Below are 9,161 nucleotides of genomic sequence, written 5' to 3'. Positions count from 1 at the left end.
TAGTCAGTCAGAACGCTGTCATCTTAAAAAGGGAAGCCAAATCCCCGATTATGCGCTTCGCACAAAATTCATCCAGCTAGCTTGGTCTTTTGCCAGTCCCTTAGCCTCACTGACTTCCATACCTCTCTTCGTCACACACTCATCTACCATATCCCTCCACCCTCTTCTTGGCCTACCTCGCCTTCTCCCTCATTCACATTTGCACAGATATACAGTAACTTTTTCACCACCAACTGGGGCATTTTCTCAAAATCCAAGTCTCATAGGCTACTTCTCTGTGGGTAAAGGGTATTTTCCACAGATGGAAAAAGGCCATCTACTTAAGCTGTACAAGGAAGAGGAGTCCTGAACTTTAAAAACAAGTTTTTAGTGCAAGGATGTACGGTATATTAAGAGACTCTCTCTCTCTCTCTCTCTCCAAATTGAAATTGGTAACATTTTGAGAAGATGTAGTTGCAAATACTAAGTTTCACATCATTAAAATACGTATTTTAATACACAACGCAAAAGTTGAAAATATTCCAAGAAGTTAAGGAGAAATGAATTCAAGGACTTGTATTAAAATACTGTCCATCTCTGCATTTAGATGTGCTTGTGGATACATCAATATCAACAACTATCAGAGGCTTTCCCCGTTCAATACTAACACAAAATATCTAACAAAAAATTCACTATTCGAACACCGTTATGCTGCCCCTCACAACACGACACACATACCTTATGCATTTCATTAACATAAAAATTGTACAATAACCTCGGCATCTTATCTCTTGTAGATCCCCGCTCGAAAGGTCGATTTCTTGCAGTCCACTGGGTTCACGTCAAGATAAACAGCAGCAGCAGCAACAACAACCTCAGATATCATGAATTTTTGGACTTATTCCAGATGTAATGGAAGGCTTCGTGTCAACTCTTCCTTAGCAATATATTTGGCTAATTACACCTTAACATTATTTTGTGTGCTGTTTATATCTTCTTATTGGTGTTGGAGAAACACTTCATCCCATGGTCTGATATAATCGGTTGGCTTCGATGGTCGGTTAATCAACTTCCCTCATTTTCTCTCTCCCAAGAAAGGAGGATGGTGGACTGCAAAAAAAAAAGGGAAACTTTAGCCTGAGGTCCATTGGGCTAATATCTGTATGAGCCAGGGGTTGCTTCTGCAGCTGCTGCCGCCTCCGCCCTGAAATAAAGTGTCGTATTCCAAGTGGGTTTAGAGATTTCGCATCGCCTCATACTTAAGCGATTTATTTTCTACAACACATGAATAACCTCTTATATGTTATTGATGCAAACTCTGTCGCTCTTAAAACCACAGCACCAGTGGCAGTGGCGGTGGAGGCGGCGACCACTGCTCTTGCTACTACTATCGCTTTAAGAACGATGTGAGTCGTCTGGAGGCTGTAACACTAACCTGACTGAAAAAATTCGAACATCGTACTGAGTCAAAATTTATGTAACAGAAAAGGCTGAGGATTTAAAAACTATATCATTTTCAGAGGAACTAGAGAGAAAGAGAGAGAGAGAGGGGGGGGGGATATTCCCTCCTCGCTTTCTCGCTCCAAGTGATTCATGTAGAGTTAACCGTAACTCCTAGTCCTTCATGTATGCAACAGAAACAGATCGACCCTAGAACTGTCTTCCACTGTCTATACTTCTTACTGCCTATAGTCTCCAGTCATTGAAAATCAGTATGTCCTGGCATTTCGAAACAAAGGGATCGTGAATTTGTCTCTCTGTTATCATGTTTTTTTTTTCCTTGGAGGAAACAATTTTGCGAGCGCCTGGCCTTTGGTTCCTTCTTTATTGCATAAAAAAAAAAAACTATAACGCTGAACGAAGCCAGGGTTGCATTCCAGGCGGCGCATAGAGCCTCATGGCACCTATTCCATAGCGATTCATTTCTTTTGTACTATTTTTAAACAGTTTCTTGTATGTTATTCATATCATTCCGCCACATATTTTGCATCAATAACATACAAGTGGACATGGAGAGGTAATGTGCAGAGTAAATCACCAACGATGAGGTGTTATGAAGTCTTCAAAAGAACTTAGAACACAGTCCCCAGACTCAGTCCATCTGGACCCCCCTCCCAAGCTCTGTTAAAGTCCTCCACACTCCCCGTCCCTCGCTGGTTCGTATCACGATATCAAAAAACCCTCGCAAACTAGGGTTTGTCCATCAACGATCGGGATGCCTGGAGTGTTTTTGTGTTTGTCTTTAGCGTGCCTCTTAGGTGGACTCTTTCAGCTGGATATATCTGTCGCCGTGATGGGACTTAAAGTGTTTGTTGTCAGCCATCCCCTCCAGGCTTTGAGCTCTCTTTGACAGTGGTGGAGCGCCGGCCTGGGATAAAGGCAGGAAAGTGAAGCTAAATGGCGGGTACGTCGTCTGTTTTTACCAGACGGAACTCGATCGCTCCCACAACTTGCATAATATTTTCCAAGAGCCTTTGACATGGAATAGAAATGAGTCTCCTACAGTAGGTTACTAATCAAATCGACCATTCATTCTGATCACATTTTTCCATCACCTGAGCTGAAAGAAGTTAGTGATCATTGTGAGATCTGAAACAACGCGATATAGCAGATTAAGGTCATTATATGAGAGATTCACACTTCATGCTCTCTTTAAGACTACTTTTCTCCTGTGTAACATCACTTATAAGGATATGACTGCTTCCAGTGAGTATGTTCTGTACCTGTTGCTTGACGCTTAAATACGATTACGGCCAACATTTTTGGGTTACAGTCCTCATCTTAGCAGACAATTTCTTTTCTTCATTAGAGTCCAGTTTACTTCTGAAAACTCTCCAAAGCTGGGTACAGTCATCTGATAATTTCAGAAATGAAATATAGGTTATAAAACGACAAAAGATAGTTTATCAGTATTCTTTATCTATCTATTTATCTGTCTCCTAACTTTGTTCTGTTACCAGGAACGCTACAGTAGTGAATGAAGGCATCTTTGTTGGTTCGTTTCCTGTACGCAGTGAATTTTGCTTGATCACTGGATCTAATAAATAATTAGAGTGTCAAAGAAATGTATTTTACCATAATTTTCTTCTTCCAACGTAAACTTTATCGTTTCACTTACATTATTTAGTTTAAGAAGTAAACTGTCAATATTGGTGATTCTGTGTGTAATGATGAGTACGTCATCAACATATCTGTACCACTTTGTACTTTCCGGCATTATTTTTTTGTAATGATCCGTTTCAAGCATTTCCATATGTAAGGACACCATCACTGGCATGAGTGCTGAGCCCATTGCCAGGCCCTCGTGTTGGCGATATTCCTCGTTGTTGAATCTGAGAGCACCACATTGTATACACATGGAATCGAGGATCCTTCAGTCGCCTCCTCTTACTGATAAATCCTCCTCACTGATAAGGTCTAACACTTTTTCCACCACATTTATCGCACCTTCCACCGGGACATTTGTGAATAGTGACCTCACATCAAGGCTCACCATCTTTTTTCTGCGAAAATTCACCTCCTGTAACCTTCCCTTCAGGTCAGAAGAATTTTTCAAGTGGGAATCGCTGATTTTCCCCAAGGCTGTGGAGAGTGGCTTAGCCAGACCTTTAGCTAGCCTGTGAGGAGCACCTCCAATGGCTGAGATGATGGGTCTCAGAGGATTCCCAGGCTTGTGTGTTTTTGGTGAGCCTCTCATGGTAGGGATCTTCGGTGTCTCCTCTAGTTGGTGTAGTAGCGTCTTCTCCTTCTCCGTTCAGTTGAGAATCGTTCTGGCTTCTTTGTTGAACTTTCTTGATTCCATATCCCCTTGTCCAGGCCTTGCTTTGCTGTAGGTGTTGGCATCTGACAACAGGGCTTCCATCTTCTCCACGTAGTCAGGAATAAACTTCTGTCTCAGACTCGTGTTTCTCTACACCACTCAAATACATCTGTCATAATGTCTCAACAAGAAATTAATAACATAAATTTGATCTTGCAATCGGATCCTCGTTTACCCGACTGCTTGATCGTGTTTTATTTGAATATGTTTATTTGTAACACACTTTTGCAACATTTTTATACATTAATCCTGCATATCTTTAATTTTTTAGCGATGATGACTATGTTGAGAATCAAAACGTTGAAGTAAAAAAATCCTACAGAGCTTGCTTGTTGCTCTACTAGAATATATTTTATGTGTATGAATGTGTATTGATATCCTGTCTGTTTGTCAGTTTTTATGTACAGTATACATATACGTATGTATATATGTATGTATGTATGTATATGAAGGTGGGTAGGTAAATAGGAAAGTCTACATGTTTTTGTGAAGGTATTTTTCCTTGTGTTTGTGTGTGTTTCCATATGAATATTGTTTGGTAGTTAGGGAGGCCAATTGCTAGGTAGATAGGCAATCAGTAAGGAAGGTACCGGTATGTAATTACGTATACATGTGAGAAGGAGGAATATTAGCATCCTTGATATTAGAAGGTTTGTGTGCCATCTTTTACACTTAGAAAGATCACTGAGTGTCGGGGATCAGACCGACTAAGCTGTGTAAACACAAATTAAATGTGTATATTACCGTCTTGACGAAAGTAATAAGTGTCAGCTCACCTGTTGCATTGTGTTGTACCCTCTCTCACACATTAATTTTCCCAGGTGAGGCATACATCCATTAGTTTTTTTCTTTGGCCATGATGAGTGAATATTTGTTAGCTTACACATTGTCATATGTAGGCTGTTATGAAATGCAGAGTTTCGGTACGTTACTTGCTACAATTTCTGGCATTTGGTGCCTAATGTTTCATCTGAGAATAGTATTAACATGTCATGTTAGATAAAGACGAATATAGGCTAAGGTAGGTGACTGACAACGAAAGAGGCAACTACAACATTCCTGTGCCTGTATTCACAAATAATTTATGACTGACTGACTGCCGTAACTTAAGCTTACCTTTGCAAGAAGAGTAAGAGACATGAAAGTTTCCGTGTTTCCCTTTCCATGTCTTTCTATCAAGTTAAATACCTTGCAATAATTTTCTTGTCGCAAATAACAACACTCTTCTTTGTAAGAGTAACAGCAGATCCGGAAATACTTTGCACTTTCCTTTCCTTGCCTCGTACAAAAACAAATCATGGTCATACCTGTGAATCCATCTTAAGTTTGTTCGTGGATCGTTACCCAGACTTAAACCCATTACTTTGCTGCAACTTTCCTGGCTTCTCTTATTTCCAGTCCATTTCTTTTCATATCATACTGAGATTTGAGAGTCATGATACAGGTGAGTAAAATCTTGCAGTTGCATCTAAAATGAAACCACAATACGGAGCAAGAGTCTCAGTGGAATATATTGCAATAGGCTATAACCCACAGAGACCTGTTAGTTATCTCTAAAAAGAAACATAATCATTTGGAAGTAGGATCAGTATAAATGGAACATTATCTGGTCTTGTTTTGTCAAGCACTTCACCTCGCTGTCTGGCGAAAGCTACCGCACAGCTAATTTACATGATACGTACGAGTATTTTATTTAGATTGGACTGCTTCAGTTCCAACACATTTGTCACTGAAATAAAAATATCCAGTGGCAAAAAAGCAAAAAAAAAAAAAAAAAAAGTTATCGTATTGAAGAGATCCCTCCAAAGCTAAATTAAACGTCTTGAGACATTAAAAATCAAGAGCGAGAACTAAAAGAATATATCGCGCGCCGAAATTTGACCTTGATCCCTGACCTTGAAATATTGTCATTTGCACCAGAATTAAATCACTTCTTCCAACTCACATTTTAATCTAAACTGGACCAGCCATTCCTAGGATAACGCTTCACCCTAAACTTTTACTTTGCCTATGCCTTTGACTTGTGATTTATCTGTATCAGTATCGTCATTCTTCATCCTTGATCCACACACAATGTATGTGCAGATTTTGTTAAAACCGGACCAGGTTTATATATATATATATATATATATATATATATATATATATATATATATATATATATATATATATATATATATATATATATATATATATTTCATATATATATATATATATATATATATATATATATATATATATATATATATTACAGGGAATTTATTTAACCAGTGATTTCATGAAATGAGTAGGGAATTCGTGAAATGAATTTAATATGGGTTGTTTACGGGTAGGTTAATTTAGGCTGCGGTTAGGTTAGGCTGGGATAATCTAGGTTAAGTTTAGGTTAAGTAAGGCTAGGTTAGTTGGGATAGGTTAGGTTAGGTAAATTTACATGAACACTTAACATAACTTTGCATTCAAATTAAATAACCTAACCTAACCTATCCTAACTTACCAGGCCTAACCTAATCTAAACTTAACCTAGATTATTCAACCTAACCTAACCATAGCCCAACTTAACCTAACCTTAAACAACCCACCCTAATTTAAAATCATTTTACGAAACCCAAGGGATTTCACAAATTCACTGGTTACACAAATTCCCTCTAACATATATATATATATATATATATATATATATATATATATATATATATATATATATAGTATATTGAAAGAGAATGGAAAGTTAAAAAGCGACTTACGGTTTATAGACAAATGCCTAGAATTCAACAGAAATAATCAGTACTAAATGCTTATTCGGTCTGGACAAGGTATACCAATGTGACACCCGTTTGTACCAGCATCTCCACAACTGGAGCCTGGAACATAAATCTGGACACTTGTTGCGGCTACACACACCATCCATTAATATCCCAGTCGGTACTCCACTTCTGTTATAAGAGCGTGACTAATACCGACTGTCATTCCTATACCAGCCGGTCCTGCTCGAATATATCTGCCTCCTGTATCAGCTTCTTGCAAACCAATTGCAATAAGGGCTTGAACTGGACGCCCTTCCGCGGTGGCATCGATGCATTCTATTGTAGGCCATGCCAAGACGCACAGACATCCATCATTTCACTCCCTTTCTTCGAAAGTACCAACAGAAGGGCATCGTCAAACTGCAGTCCACTGTGTTTACTTTCAGATGAGCCTGGGGATCCAACAACAATCACAACAACAACAACGATGAAAGCTTTTTCCCTTTCAGTACCAAAACAAAATACAGAACTGTATTTTGTACTGTAATGCAGCCCCCTACCCATGATTTACCTTGTGCACTTAACTATCATGACAATATAATAACCTCTACAAACTATCTCTGGGAGACCCCGGTTCAGGAGGTCGGTGTCCTGCAGCACTCCTGGTTCACATCTAGATGCAACGACAACGACGATGACAAGAATAACAACAACGTGGCAACAACGACTTAAATAGAAACAGCAGGAGCAGCAGCAACAACAACAACAATAACCATAGCTGCCATGTGTCTGTGATCCATATTTTTAAGTATACGCATCTCTTCCTTAGTAATATGTTTTGCAGATAAATCATAACATTCGCTTGTTACGATCGAGCGAGCAAGCTTAGTGAAGTGATGTTTACCTTCAGCTGAGAAATGAGCAGCCTGACACCACCCGGCCCGGCTCGACCATGATCTAAATAGGGGAGGTCAGCCAGACAGCGCACCGCGTGAGCCTGCGTGACATCACATCAGCCCTCTGGCGAACGGGTTCAGCCTGTCCCATTCTGCACTCTCTCCGTGCTCTTGTCGGTTAGCATTCTGGTCACTGCACCACAAGACGGGTCACGAGACGTTCAGAGTAAATAAAACGTGTTTGTGCCCCCAGTGCCAAGCAACTGTGCAATCAGTGGCTGTCCAAGCCATTAACGGAAAACCAAGGACTCTGGTGTAGCGTATTTCCGACTTCCCAAAGAAAAAATATATAGAGACCCTTTCGTCTGCATTCAGAAAATCAGATGTTAATTTACCTGATGATATTTGTGCTTTTTTTTGCCAAACTTTGAACATATTTTAAGATCAGATCCCTTAACAAGCTGATAGCAATCGAAAAAACAAATAAACAAACAAGCAGGTCAGCTGTCAGGACTCGATACTATAATAATACAAATCATAATAGATAGGAACATAATGTGTAGTCTTAAAAGCAACATGATAGTCAAGCTAGGTGTGGGAAAGGAAATGTGTTTGCAAGATTACAGTAAAGGAATGCCAGATGAACACCAGAAATGCTACATACACACAGACACACACAAGCTTCTAGAACCCGCACATACGTCCAGTACACGTGACACAAGCTCTCCTACACAAGAGGAATTAGACAGGCAGAAGGAAGTTAGCGGCAGGGGCGAGAGTTTGTAATGAGAGAAAGAGAGAGAGAGAGAGAGAGAGAGAGAGAGAGAGAAGAGAGTCTACCGAGATAGTCTGGGAGGTAAGAGCGGGACTCTGTACTTCACTTGTGTGTGAGAGACTTTATTAAATCTTTTCAAGACAATAAAATTATAAATAGTCCCATACTTATCTTTATCTCTCCTGTCATTGCATGACAAAGGGAACTAAGATTATCTACTTACAAACCTACTCACGTATAATAACAGCTCGTCTACGAGTACAATATATCCGTAACTGATCTACAAAACCCACTATAAGTAGCTACGAAGTTACTACACACCGATTAGGAAGAAAATGAAATTGAACATAGTAACAGAGAGAGAGAGAGAGAGAGAGAGAGAGAGGGAGAGAGAGAATGAATATTATATAAACCATCAATGATGATTGTATTTTTCCACACTAATAAATGATGGAAATTATATTGATCTCTTCATTTATCCGTTTAATAGCCATCATAAACGTTGCTCACGTTATTATATACGTATGTATATGTGTGTGTGTGTGTGTGTGTGTGTGTAATTGTATATATATATATATATATATATATATATATATATATATATATATATATATATATATATATATATATATATATATATATATATATATACATACAGTATTTATCTATTTATATAGATAAATAGATAGATAGATAAATGAGTGTGAATGTGATCTAATGTGTATTTGTGTGTGGAGGTTTTTATTTTATTTTATTTTCCTTAGTCGTATTGCTACCCCACCTTGGTGGGAAGGTGCGATTAAGTATAAAACAAAAAATATAGCTAGATAGATAGGAGATGCATAAATTAAGTCCTGTTGTGAACTGTTACAGGCGGACGATAATGCGATTTATTGACGTATTGACTATGGTTATGGTAAATGGTTATAAAGACATAAAATATA

The sequence above is a fragment of the Coenobita brevimanus genome, chromosome 14, assembly GCF_032717465.1.
Source record: "Coenobita brevimanus isolate Jiangsu-jjx chromosome 14, ASM3271746v2, whole genome shotgun sequence".
Classification (NCBI taxonomy): Eukaryota; Metazoa; Arthropoda; class Malacostraca; order Decapoda; family Coenobitidae; genus Coenobita; species Coenobita brevimanus.
The sequence above is the reverse complement of the archived record's forward strand: the minus strand, read 5'-3'. Positions refer to the sequence as shown.